This window comes from Globicephala melas, chromosome 8 (genome assembly GCF_963455315.2).
Source record: "Globicephala melas chromosome 8, mGloMel1.2, whole genome shotgun sequence".
Classification (NCBI taxonomy): Eukaryota; Metazoa; Chordata; class Mammalia; order Artiodactyla; family Delphinidae; genus Globicephala; species Globicephala melas.
The window spans coordinates 89,329,122-89,343,074 of record NC_083321.1 but is presented as its reverse complement, the minus strand read 5'-3'; the positions used below and the strand labels follow the sequence as shown (position 1 = coordinate 89,343,074).

Here is a 13,953-nt window from a genome sequence, read left to right as displayed (position 1 = left end):
GCTCAGGCGCCGCGGAGCTGTCCAGCCTTGGTGCCAGAGCCGGCCGACTGTCGCGCGCACCGCGCCGCCTCCGCGCCGGGTCCCTGCGCCGCTCGCCCGCCCAGCTCCCGGCCCCCCCCCCGCCCCGCCCCGCCCCGCCGCGGCCAGTCCACTGCTCCCCGCGGGCCGGAGCCGGCCAAGTGGCTACCCGCCGGGGCTCTGAGCGGCGCGGCGGGGCCGGGAGCCAGGGACCCGCCGAGGAGAGCGGCGGCCCCGGACGGCTGCCGGAGGGGCGGCCGCGCGTGGATGCGGCGGGAGCCGGAAGCCTCGAGCAGCCGGCGCCGTCTCTGCCCCTGGGCGCCCTATGGCTTGAAGGTAAGCGCCGGCAGTATGCAGGGACAGGCGGTCCGGGCCCAGGCAAGGTCGCTGGGAGAGGAGGAGGGAGCTTAAAGGGCGGCGCGTCTGGGACCAGAAGTTTGTCCGGCCACTCTGGCGCCGTCTGCCAGGGGACCTCCCAGCCTGAGGTCGGGCTCTCTCCACGGACCCTCCGTCGGGCCGCTTCCCCGGGGGTGAACGGAACACAGCGGCTGTCCCCTCTCCCACCCTCTTGGCATCCTTCTTGCCAGCCGGGTGCGAACCCTCGCTCCGGACACGGGTGGGCAGTGCCCGGGCAGCCTCCCAGCAGAGCGCAGGGCTGCCGGCTCCCGGCCCATCTCGGGAGAGCACTTTCCACCCGGCACCCGAGCCCGGGACCCCAAGGCGCGCGGCCGGAGTTCCGGCCGCCCCGGAGGGAGAAGGGTTGTTCTTAGCGGCTCTGCATTTGTGCGACCCGAGACTTTTCAGTTTCTAAGGACCGAAGCCAAGGGTAGGGAAGAGGCTGATTCTGGCTCTACTCTTCCACGCCTAATGTGCCGCTGTCCTTGGTCCTGGATTTACGTTCTGCTTCACCATCTCTCCGTTTGAGATTCAGTCGAGGAGGGAGGCTGGGGTTTCAGACCCATCTCGACCTGGGAATGGGGGTGATGATGGCAGCAGAGGGGGAGGGTGACTCTCCTACTCTGGAATGGACCAAGAGCCTCAATAGGGCGGTGTGCAGAGACAAGAGGCCGCTCTAAGCGCCAGACAGAGCGCGCGTCCATCCCTGCCTGCGGCGGGCAGCCTGTGAGCAGTTCCTCTTGAAGAGCAGAGGTAAGAGGGTGCATGTGCGTCTACACAACAGGCTTCGCCGTGGACACAAGTCACAGCACTGCAGCTGCGTTGGGACAGGCCCTTTCTCTCAGACACAGGGAAGCTATCTGAGAGAGTGAGTCACTGTTGCCCCACCTAGCACCCCGCTATCTTTTGTCCTAGGGGCTCCTGAGGTTGGTGAGATGCAAGACACTTTGCGGATCCCTCTCTAGTTCCTTCTGCAGATCCAACCTTTTCTGGAGTTTGACTAGGCTACCAACCTTCCAGGCTAATTCTTGCTCCTTTCCAGGAACTATGTGATCAGTGATTCTTACCCCTTTGGATGCAAATACTCGCTTACCCCTGATTCATCCTTCAGCATTACGACCACTTGAAAAAGAAATCATTCTTCTCATTTTTCTCCCTGTTGCTGCTATTGAACGAGGGTGGGCAGAGAGAGAAGCCCATCGTGAATGTGACCAACTGCAAGAGAATCAGAAAGCTGATTTTCTGGGTCCCGGCCCCCCGCGTTTGACTTCTCTGTTTAGGATTCAAGATTCCAGGTTTATGTGACTGGGAGAGGGCTGTTGATGCCAGCTTTGAAATCAGGCATCTGACAGGGAAGACATTTGAGACAGTTAGACCGAGAACACAGTGAGGGCCAGCCCTCACTGGTGGCTCCAGCCTTGATCTCTTGAAGAACATTCTGAGTTCCTTATGTCTTCCCTGCACAGCCCAGGGGGAGAAAGATGCCTGAAACATGGGAGATTCTGATTCGTTGTAGAGGTCTGGGACAGCATTTCTGTAAGGGCTGGTTTCTGTTTTAATGAAACCTCTGTGTCTGAATCACAGGGGAAGCTGGTTTAAAATGCATATTTTTGGTTCTTGTCTGAAGAGCTGCTGAATGAGAGTTTCAAGCTGAGGCCCAGGCATGTATATTTTAACAATATTTCTGGGGATCCATGTGTACACTGGGTGAAGAAATCATCTCTCACATAAGTTCATACTTCTTTGACTAGGGGGAGCATGATTAAGATCTTTAATCCACCCCCTTGCCTTCTGCAGTTATGCATGTTGAATTCTTCAGGTGTGGGACTGTTGATGGAGGGACCATAGCCCTGATTCAATCCCTTTGCTGCAATAGAGGATGCAGCACAATCTCCCCTCCCAGAGGATCTGCCTGGGCTTTCCTTCTTTTTAAAACAGAGTTTTAGCCTCTCTAAAAATCACCAATATGGTTTACGTCGACCTGTGTAAATACTAAGGCTCCTTTGGGGGCCAACCCAGTGTGTTCTTCCTCCCCTCCCCTCCTGGGGGAATTATCGTCGTTCAGTATGCTTGTGCTGTGATCTGCTAACCCAACTGCTCCTGAAATGCCAAGGAGCGATTAGTTCAGCTTAGTAGCATGCCATGCTCCCCAAGGCTGGTAGCCACTCGTGCCCTGCTGGCAGTGACATATTGACCGTATTGATTTGGTTCTTGTGCTCTGTAAAAGCCGGGAAGCTTGTAGGGGTGAATAAGGCCAGTAATGATGCTTGTAGGCTAGTCAGTTTTCTATCTTCACCTGCGAGGTTGAATTATTTCTGTCTAAAACGTGCAATGATGTAAGAAAATCTGAACTTGAGAGAAGCCCTCTGTTCTTCCTCCTACCAGTGGAAACAAAGGGAGCTCAGGATCTCATTAAAAATATGGCCTCACATATACCTGGGATTGACCTGCTGAAGCTAGACTGGTCTAAGGTCACTGTTCTTTGGATAAACCTGTGTAAGAGGAAAGGCATGTGGACTCAGTCTGGAAAGAGCAGTCGTCATCTTCCCTGCAAGCGAAAGTCGTGTTTTGGTGTTGAGGAAGGAGCATGGCTTGAAGATAGCACAGAGAACATATGCGGCAGGGGGTGGGGGGTGGGGTGAGGATGATGAGACTTTCTTGAGCCAATCCTGCCCCTTCCAGTGACTCATATTTTCTGACATGCCACCCTTCATTTCTCCCTCGCTTGTGGCTTAGTACTCATGAGTCTCCAGCAGTGAAGGTATTTCAGCACCTAGGAAGGGAGAGGAGAATCTAAGTTGAGGTTTTATAATGCCAGGACCCCAAGCCATATCTCCAGCATCTCCCAGAATCAGGTTGTGTATCACAGGTCACAGCAACCGAATATCTGAGGGCTTGAAAATAACAGGCTGACTGCCCCGTCAGTCCCATTTCCCCTCAGACATAGTTACCAGGACTTTAAATCCTTAGATTACTAGGACTTCCTCAGAAGTCATGCTGGATGCACCTGACCCCAAACATGGCAGTTTTTTCTTTAGTCCAGAAATATGGTGTCTCTCTCCTGTTATTAAGGTTCTCCAAAACCTTAGGAGTTGTATAAGCTTTCTAGTTCCAGAGCATCAGGACTGAGCTTGGCAACCAAAGCTTCTCTATCTTACCAGGAGCTCTGCTTAGCAGGAGAGCATCCAGCATCTAGGAAATGCTTGGAAACCCCAGGCAGCAGGAAGGGCGCAGCTTGGTTCAGCTTCCCAGCAGGCACCCTCCCCTATATGTGGACTCTCACTTAGTTGACCCGCAGTATCATAGTTCCCTCCCCTCACCCCCACAGGGCCTCTTATGGCTCTGCGGGGGAGGGGGACTCCAACATTTGCTTTGGGATTCTGTATGAGCTCTCCAGCTCCCCAAGATACTAAATGGAGCCACTAAGGGTGTGCAAGTTGCTCATTTACCAATTCTGGGTGGTAGACTGATATTCTCTCCAGCCTTTTAAATTACTGCAATAGCATTGGAATCCAGTGTTAATACACCCCTGCCTCTAACCTGTCCCCATCACCAATGTAACTGAAGATTTCTTTCTTTTTTTTAACAATAGAATCATATTATCTAAATTCATAGGCTTGGAAAATAGCTTGATTATAGTGTCAGTACATGTGGGTGGAGGAGTAAGACTACAAGATTCAGCCACTTGATTTGCTCCTGTTTGGGTTCAGAGAAAGGAGAGAAACTTGCCCTTCTGGTCTGTACATTTCCCCTCTTCTTCTCCCTTTCACCTCAATCTGATAAATGGGGTAAATCAACACCCTTGGCAGCTGGGAAGTCCCTGGGAGGGTGCAGCCTCTTCTCTGCCTGGGAGACATGGGAATGTTTCTCTGAAGGAGCAGAGGTCCCTGCTGGCTTCAGTGAACAGGACGGAGCCAGAGATGACACACTGGGGCCTGGGGACTCCCCCCTCCCCTGGATGGAAGAGGCTGTGCCACTGCAGTGTCCCAAGCTCAGAGCCCTGGAGGCCGTTGGGACACCCAAGAGTGTGGGGCAGTGTAATGGATGTGGGAGCCGAGGAAAAGTAAACTCTTGGGGGCCCTTGGAATAGGTTGATGTTTAATATGCATGTATAAGGCAGCTTGGTGCAGTTGGGCAATTTGTCATAATGTGACGGCACCTGCAGGAATTTTCACTTTTTCCAGGAAGAGACAGGGGTATTCTTTGCTGTCTGCAGTGATGGGGAGGGAAAGGAGGGAGGACCCCTGGCTTTCCCTGGAGTCCTCTGAGTGATTTCAGCTTGTTCCCAGACAGAAGATGCTTATGTGAAGTCAGGCAGACTCAGCTCCCAGGGGCCCTGTCGATACGTCTGCAGCCAGCCTGGGCAGTCCCCCCTTCCAGGGTGCTGTGGTTCAGCACAGAATGGCAGCCATAGGCCCAAGGACACTCCTCTGTAGAAGTCTGGGAGCCAAGGTGAGTCCTGGGGCCCATCCATTTGTCATTGGGCTCCTTTAGAACCCGCCTGCCCTTCTCATTTCCACACCCGCCTTGTTGCTATTGTTTGGATTCTAAGTGACCCAGCAGGGGAAAGGCATTAGAAACGAAATTATTTTTGTTACACGCTGTATAATTGCCTCCTCTCCTTTCTGTTACCCCAGGCAGCAACATCACTAGCAATTCCCTGGGATCCTTTGGTCTGGGAAAGTGGCTTACTCACAGGCTTCCTTAGAAGGGCTGCTTTTGACAAGTGGTCCTGCTCACCAGTCCCTCCATTGCTGGCTTAATCATCATAACAGCTACCATTTATCATGCATTTGTTATGTGCAGGGTGTTGTGCTGAGCACGTGACTTTTGTTTTTTATTTCAACTCCTTATCCTGCAACAACTCTATGAAACAGGCACTATAATTACCCCCATTTTACAGAGGAAGAAGTGTGGGCTTAGAGAGGTAAGTGGCTTGCACAAGGTCACAGGGCTAATAGGGAGATTCAAAGCCAGACCGTCTGATGTTAAAGCAATACTCCTCTCTGACCTATGTAAGCGGCATATAGAATAAGGGACGAGAATGTGGTTAAGAAAGTATTTTCTTTGATAAACTGAAGTAACCTGACCTTTGCGTATGATACCAGGAAAGGAAGAGATAGCAGAGGGGGAAGAAAGGGTGAAATAACTTCTTGGGATTCTTAAAGATCTAAGACTATCTAAGAAGTAGTTCTGCACCTTGATCTGGGAGTCTTTGGATGAAATGCCCCGGAAATGAACCTCAGCTAGCACTGGGGGCAGAGGGGAGGCAGGAAGGTGGAGGGGCAGGAGAAGAGCTGTGGACTGATAAAGACGGGGCTTTCCTGAAAACGCTGAAAGTGATGACATCACGTCCCAGCTCACACCTCTTTGAGGTGAACTGAACTGTCCAAAAGGTGAAACCCAGACTCCTTCCAACCTTTAGGCCTTTGGTGTTGCTTTCTTATTACCACGGGATGAAAACTTGTCACAGCTTCAAGACTAAGCTCCTAGATTTTACAGAAGATGGGGGTGGGGGTGGGATGGCCTGGGACCCTACACAGATGCAGGAGTAACTCACAAGAGTTTGCTTGGAGGTCAGTGCTTTTCTGGTGGACAGAGGCAGTAGAGGCCCAGGTGGCCCTGAGCAGGGCACTTGACCTAAGCATCAATTTCTTCAGGAATAAAGTTAAGGAATTATTTATATGCTGCCTACTAGATTGGAATTCTTAAGATTGAGCAGCACTGTAGGCTCCACTGAAATGGTGGGATGATGGTGTTCGCCTTACAATGAGCGAGAAGACTTCTAACCTGTCTTGTTGAATCTCACCATGAATTCTATGAATGATACTTACCAACATTTGATCCCTTTTTTTAAACCCTTTAAAAACAATATAGCATGGGACTTCCCTGGTGGTCCAGTGGTTAACACTCTGAGCTTCCACTGCAGGGGACACGGGTTTGATTTCTGGTCGGGGAACTAAAGTGGTCAAAATATAAAAAAACAGAAAACGATATCACATGGTAGTTAAGGCTGTGGGCTTTGGGGTAAAACAGCCAAAGTTTGAATCCTGACTGTAATACTTACTAGCTCTGTTACCTTAAACAACTTGGTTAACCTCTGTCGTCTTGAGTTTCTCATCTGTAAGTGGGGATGTTAATACTGACTTCATTGGGTTGTAGTGATTAATTAAGACATTTAGATGTAAGACATTTGAGAGTCCCTGGCAAAAGGAAGCACTCCATAAATGTTAACTCTAATGACTGTTATTGTTATCATTAAGAAATTTCAGGGCTTCCCTGGTGGCGCGGCGGTTGAGAGTCTGCCTGCGCATGCAGGGGACACGGGTTTGTGCCCCAGTCCGGGAATATCCCACATGCTGTGGAGTGGCTGGGCCCGTGAGCCATGGCCGCTGAGCCTGCACATCCAGAGCCTGTGCTCCGCAACGGGAGAGACCACAACAGTGAGAGGCCCGCGTACCGCAAAAAAAAAAAAAAAGAAATTTCAGCAGGAACATTTTCAGCTGTTTTCCTTTTGCACAAATTCAGTCCCTGATTTTACATCTCTGAAATTAAGCATGTTTCTAAAACTTTCACAGAATTCAAGCTTACATTTCTTTCCTACACCCTCCATTTATGGGCACCACAGTTCTTTGGCACTCGCCTGTCAGAAGCTCTTACTCATCCTGAGAGGGGTTCAAATTGCTTGTCATCCCATTGAATTAGGTTCCGCTGACTTCCATCTTACCACGCACGAGCCAGGAAGAGGCGTTGGTCTTCATGGTGATGGCTTTGCACAGACTTAGTTTTCTTCCTGGCTTCTCCTTCATCTGCCTTCTCATGATTGGAGCCTTCTTGACTGTCATTGTTACACGGTGCAGTGCACTCCGGCACAGACCACTTTTTATGAAAAATGAAAAATAAGTAGAATATACTGGTGTCCAAGGACAAGGAGACGTTTCTTTTTCTTTCCCAGGTTGAGAAGGCTAAAGAACCTCACACTGAGAAGATCCCTGAAGCTGGCAGGAATTCACCGTCCATCTTTTGGAGTCATTAATTACAGGAGAAAATGCTACCCATTTTTTGGATGAAGTATGGTCTTGCCTAAGAAAGGAGGATGGAACACAACAGCTGTGGTCTTAAGACTCTCCAATCATGAAAGCAACACCCTCTTTTTGGCCTTTTTCTTTTCTTATGAATCCTTCCTTGGGGAGGACTCTTTCCTAATTGACACAGCTCCTTCTGGCCAATTAAAAAGACTTACCGTTTAGCAATGGTAGGAGATTTCTGAGGGCATGCTGGTATCCTGTTCCCTGATCATCTTCCTCAGGTCATGTGGTCACTCCCTTCTTGGACTCTGAGCTCCCCCTGCTCTTTCCCTCATTAACGGCAGGGCCAACAAGAGAAATGTATTGGCAACCGGAAACCAGCGTCCAGGGTCCCCAGCGGAAGAAGTCAGGCCCCCGGAAACGGATCCATGTTTCCATACACACCTTACCTTGAGCAATGTGTAGGCTGACCTGCTCTGGATGACTCATGGCCCAAAGTCTTCCCTTTGGCCAGTCCTCTCTGGTGAGCCGACGGGGTGGTGGGAGGTGATCACTGCTCTCCATAGACCCATGCTACTGCCACACATTCTAGATTCTTCCTGCGTTTCGTTCTGTGGTAACCAGCCTCCAAGATGGCCCTCAATACTCCCCACCTCCTGCTTTTCATGTTCTTGTGTAATCTTCTCCTACGTTAAATAGGGAAGACCTGGGTACCAATAGAATAATGCGTAAGTGACAGATTGTGACTTCTGAGGATAGATCATAAAAGATATCATGACTTTCACCTTGCTCTTTTTTGGATCACTTATTCTGGGGGAAGTCGGCTGCCACGTCATCAGGACACATAAGCAGCCCTATGGAAAGGTCTGCATGGCAAGAAACTGAGGCTTCCTTCCAACAGCCACGTGGATGAACCATCTTGGAAGCAGATCTTTCCTCCCCAGACAAGCCTTCGATGACCATGGCCACTGCCAAGGTCTTAACTGCAACCTTTTAAGAGACCCTGAGCTACAGCCACCCAGCTGAGCTGCCTGAACTACTGACCCACAGAAGCTGTAAGATAACACATTTTTCGTAGGATTTTAAGTAATTTATTATACATAGTAGAAAACTAATACACACTCTGAAATTATTCATACTTTTCTTCTACAATAACATGGAGTCTCTTCACTATTCATGAATAAAGATGAATTCCTCTTACTGGACTAAAACTGCCCCTGTGAATTTTAAGGGGTGCTCTCTGGTTTTGTTATTCTGGGATTCGAAAAAACTCATGTTTCACACGTTATGTTCATGAACCTCTGCCATCATCTTTCCAGACCAGGCTGTTGATTTCTTTATTCTGCCTTCCTGTACTCAGTCTTGCCTGAATGTCTTCTGGTGTGGCAGCCATTCAACATGCATTTCACTTTTTATTCTTTCATTGAACAAAAATTATTGAGCACTTACTGTGTACTAGGCACTCATCTTGGTTACAAATACATCAATGAACAAAACAAAGATCCCTGCCCTTCTGAAACTTACATTCTGGTGGGAGAAAAATGGTAAACAATAAGTATAAAAAGTAAAGTCGTATGTTGGAAGGCAATAAGTACTTGGAAAAAGACAAAATCGATTAGGGTTAGGTGATGTGGAGAGCTGGAGAGTAGAAGGAAAGGAAAGGTTGCATCATTAAATAGGTGATCAGGATGGATGTCACTGAGAAAATGACATTTGAGCAAAGACTTAAAGGATGTGGGAGAGTGAGCTATGTATATATCAGAAGGAAGAGCATTCAAGGCAGGGGGATCCTACAGTCTGCGTGCATTTTTAAGCATTTTAAGTAATTGTCTTATTCTTTAAGGAGAAATAGTAATAATGCTCTGCATTTGGAACTCCCTTTTAATTTTCAAAACCCATGAGACAATAGCAATCTCTTTCATTTGTAACTCACTTTCACATACACTATTCCTATTGATCCTTACAACAAGCCATTGAAGTAGTTATTGTAACCCCATTTTGCAGATGTGGCCACTGAGGCTCAGAGAGGTTAAGTGAAGACAAACAGGATCGAACGGTTGTTGGGGGTGGTCTTTGCAGCTCTAGGTAGTTAGTTTTTTGTGTTTTTTTTGGCCACGTCACATGGCTTGTGGGATCTTAGTTCCCCGACCAGGGCTTGAACCTGGGCCACAGCAGTGAAGGCGCCAAGTCCTAACCACTGGACTGCCAGGGAATTCCGGGTAGTTAGTTTTGAAACCGGAATTTAGAGTTTGGGGAACTGGACTGAGCCTTAGTTTAAAAAGTACAGATAATCATCATTTACCTGAGACCCTTCAAAAGCAATAACTGTCTGAACCTATTTTTCCTAAAATCACTTATAAAAAAAATGGGATACCCACGCCCTGCCCATCTAACTGTTCAGTATAATGAAGTGATTCAGACGATGAAGTTGGAAGCCAGATTGATGCAGCTTCAGAGCTGTGTTCTGCCAGAAACCAGCTATGTGACTTCAATCAAATCACTACCTTTGAGATTCAGAGTTTTTCCTCCACAGAATAGGGATGACCATGGCACTCGCTTCATAAGGTTTTATAGGACATGAATGAATCATGCATATGAAGTACTTAGCCTAGTACCTGACACATAGTAAACTCTTAGTAAACATTCACTATCATTATTCTTATCATAATTATTAGGAAGCATTGAAATGTCCACAGGATCCTTCCCAATCTCCAAATTTTATCTTCTCTCTTCTGGAGGGAAGAAGAACGTCACTGCAGATGAGGAAATTAGACAATGTGGGATTTGACTCACAGAGTTCTTCTTGGAAGGAGCCACTGTCACACAGCAAGGGAGCGTGGCAGAACAGGACTAGAATTCACTGTTGCCCCGGGGCCCCTTCTGCCACGCCCTGCTGTCACCAACCTCAGGTTGGAGCATGGAGAATTCAAAGAACTCAAAGAAACTAAGGGCTGAAGAGTGGAGTTTGAGCTGGGGATGGTCTAAGGTGAGGCTAGAGGCATAGGCCGGGGCCAGACTATGAACCCTGAGGCCTTTGGAAGGAGATTGGGCTCCACCCTGAGGGCAACAAGAAGTCATTCTGAAGCATTGGGTTTTAGGCAGCAGAATAACTCAATTGATTTCATCTGTGTTAAAAAAAAAATCACAAAGGCTGCCCAGTGGGAGACCTGATGACAGAAAAGGAGGTTGGAAGCAGAACAGCGAGAAGGGTTTCCAATTGTCTGGGACAGTCATGCTGGAGACTGGTGGGCAGTGGAGATGGAAAGACATGGGTGATTTGAAAAATTATTTAAAATTCAGCAGAACTTGTGATTGATGGACCAAGGAGGATGAAGGGAAAGGAGAAGCCAAGGGTGATTTAAGGACAGTGAGGCAAGGGAATGAAGGATATTGGTGAAAGTGTCTGAATGTTGGGCCAGAAATCTGATCCAATCTTCACTTTCCTTTCTTCACAAGGAAAGTGAAGACAGGCTGTGGATATTAAGGGGGAATTACTGATAGAATCAGTGGACTGACGGTGTGGATGAGGTCAGAGACCTGCTATACTTGGAGTAATTGAGCCATTGAACTGGGATGCAGAGGCAATTGTGATCACAGAGGGAGAGAACCAAATTTCTGACGTCAGAGAGGAGCAGTCCTGGGTGATGACACGGTTCAGGATGAAATCGTGCGAACAGGTGAATTGAAGTGGAGTGTGTACTTGGAGACAAGAGTGTCAAGGAGCTGAGAGGCCAAGGTGTTTGAAGCTGATTCCACCCAGTCAATGGCAGGATGTGGGCTGGAGTGGAAGATAGTGAGCTAGGTGCCAGAGTCTTCAGTGAAGTAGAAGTGACCAGGAATCTATGGGTGACACTGACACACAGGGATGGAGGGGTCTTGGAGGCGTTGGATGTACCTTGGATGGAGGGTGGAGGAGGCAGCCATGAGTCATAGGGAAGAGCTGCAGAGAAGTGGTGCCCTCCGTTGAGGCTGGGAGGGGAGGAGCCCCTGCTGTGACCCAGCACACACCTTTCCAGGCCTCAGCACACTGGATTTCTGCTCTGCTCCCTCATTAGCTCATGAACTCATTAGATTACATTCCTCTCTTTATCTGCAGAGAAGGGAAGAGAAAGAGGAGAAGGAAAGAGAAAAGAGGGAGGCAGGTGGGTATAAAGCTGTAAACGAGAGAGGTGAACAGGGTGGAGATTACAAGAAAGAGGAAAGAAAATGTATCTGTGGACATTTGTTGTCCCTCTGCGCTCACTGTACCACATCCAGCCTTTGAGTGTGTTGTTTTCTTTGACTGAATGCTCCAGCCCTTGACCTGAAAGGGTTACTTCTAGTCAGTCTTTAAAACTGAGCACAGGTATCACCTCTTCCAGGCAGACTTCAGTGATTTTCCCCCTACACTGTCCCACCAGCCTGGGCTAGGAACCCCTTCTTTATTATTTCCATAGCATGAAGTGTAAGATTTATCATACTGTGCTGTACTTGCCTGTTTACTGGTCTCTTTCTCCACTAGATGATAAATTCCTTGAAGGCAAAAATGCAGTCCTTACCTCTCCAGGCTTAGGTACCAGCTCACTGCACTGCATATGACGAGACTGTGATCAGGGAAATCCCCCCGCACCCCACATACCTACAATAATGAGATAGGAGGACATGCTGTCTTCTGCTCATCTTTGAACGCCCCCATATTCTTAAGGCAGGCTAGAAAGTTCCTCCAGAGATTTAGACTAGAGAGCTCCCAGCATGCCAAGGTTGTAAAGAGCCTCAGGGACCTGGACTAATTCTTCATGCATGGATGAGACAATTGTGCCCAGAGAGGTAAAGGATGCGTCTAGAGTCTCACGGCTGCGCAGCAGCAGACCAAACCCGGATCCCTGGCCTGCCAGTGACCCAGCCCGCTCCCCACCACACCGAGCCCACTGTGCCTGGCAGCCAGAGATGGTGTTTGCCACATGGCTTGGCCTCAGGTAGCTGCATCAAAAGTTTCCTCAATGTAACCAGCTCCAAAACTTATCCCCTTGTCCTGTCTTCCTATTCTTAGGTCCAGAATTTCTGAGTTGATGACACTTATTACTCAGCTCTACTCTAATTGCCTGGAAAAGTGAAATGAAGTAGGACCAAGTTGAAACATATATTTTGAGGGACTTACAGTTTTGAGTGATGGGGCTGCATTAATGGCTATTAATGTTCCCGTTTTCTCCCAAAGAAACAGACTGTAGGCAAGTCGGTGCTCCCTCAGTATATCAGATGACATGCAAAAGCCCTTTGAATGCTATGTTATTGTCATTCACAATAGCATAATACGGTGCACTGATTACTCCTTTGGCATCAGTCAGATCTTAGTGCTGGGCAGCAAGGAGGGGACAGGAGAAGGGGGAGCTCTGTGCCCTACGCTTAGCACACACTTGGCGGTTAGTAGGCTGTCAGTAAATAATTATTGTATAAATGAAGGAATGAATACCGTTCTCTTGCAGAGCAGGCTGAGATTTGCTCAAAAGCTGATATATCACATCCTAAAGGAACTGGGTTCCAGCACTCTGAAGGGACTAGATAAAACCCGGCAACCAGCCCAGAGAAACCAAACGTCCACAGCCTTCTTTTCTAAGCACTTTTGCTTGGCTCCCAAATGTGATAAGAAAAGCACACGGAGAAGGATGGCTGCAAACCTGTGTGAGTTCCCTGAGCCCTGGGGCATCAAGAAGCCTGAAATCAAGGTGCCGGCAGGGCTGTGCTCCCTCTGAAGACTCTAAGCTCTATCCTTGACTCTTTCAGCTTCTCAGGGCTCCTGGCTTCCTTGACTTGTGGTAGCATAACTCCAGTCTCTGCCTCCATCTCCGCATCGTCTTTGTCTCCCTGTGTCGTCTCCTCTTCTCTCTCTCTCTTTTTTAATAAATTTATTTACTTATTTATTTTTGACTGCATTGGGTCTTCGTTGCTATGCACGGGCTTCCTCTAGTTGCGGCGAGCGGGGGTTACTCTCTGTTGCTGGTGCTGGTTTCTCACTGCGGTGGCTTCTCTTGTTGTGGAGCACAGGCTCTAGGCACGCAGGCTTCAGTAGTTGTGGCTCGCGGGCTTCAGTAGTTGTGGCACGTGGGCTCTAGAGCGCAGGCTCAGTAGTTGTGGTGCACGGGCTCAGTTGCTCCGCAGCATGTGGGATCTTCCTGGACCAGGGCTCGAACCCGTGTCCCCTGCATTGGCAGGTGGATTCTTAACCACTGCACCACCAGGGAAGGCCTGTCTCCTCTTCTCTTACAAGGATACCAGCTATTGGACTTAGGACCCACCCTAATCCCATAGGATCCTATCTAGATCCTTTACTAATTACCTTTGCAAGACCCTATTTCCAAATAAGGTCAGATTCTGTGGTTCTGGGTGGATGTGAATTTGGGGGACACTGTTCAACCCACCACAGGGAACTTCCTGCCACCCTGTTTCCTTGTCTCTAGAGACATCCTTTGCCTCTTTCGGGGCAGGACCATTTCTCTTCTAGACACCTGTTCTTGGAACAGCTGCTTGCTTATCT

At 48.8% G+C, this 13,953-nt stretch overlaps 1 protein-coding gene across 2 annotated transcripts in view; it reads left to right on the top strand.

Annotated features, from left to right (window-relative positions):
- The first annotated feature begins 232 nt into the window (after positions 1-232).
- Positions 233-13,953, top strand: part of DRD2 (dopamine receptor D2) — a 66,657-nt gene continuing 52,936 nt past the window's right edge. For both annotated transcript variants that reach the window (XM_060304485.1, XM_030837297.2), the window contains exon 1: positions 233-354. The gene's annotated coding sequence lies outside the window, so the exon portion shown is untranslated. The remainder of the gene's footprint in view (positions 355-13,953) is intronic.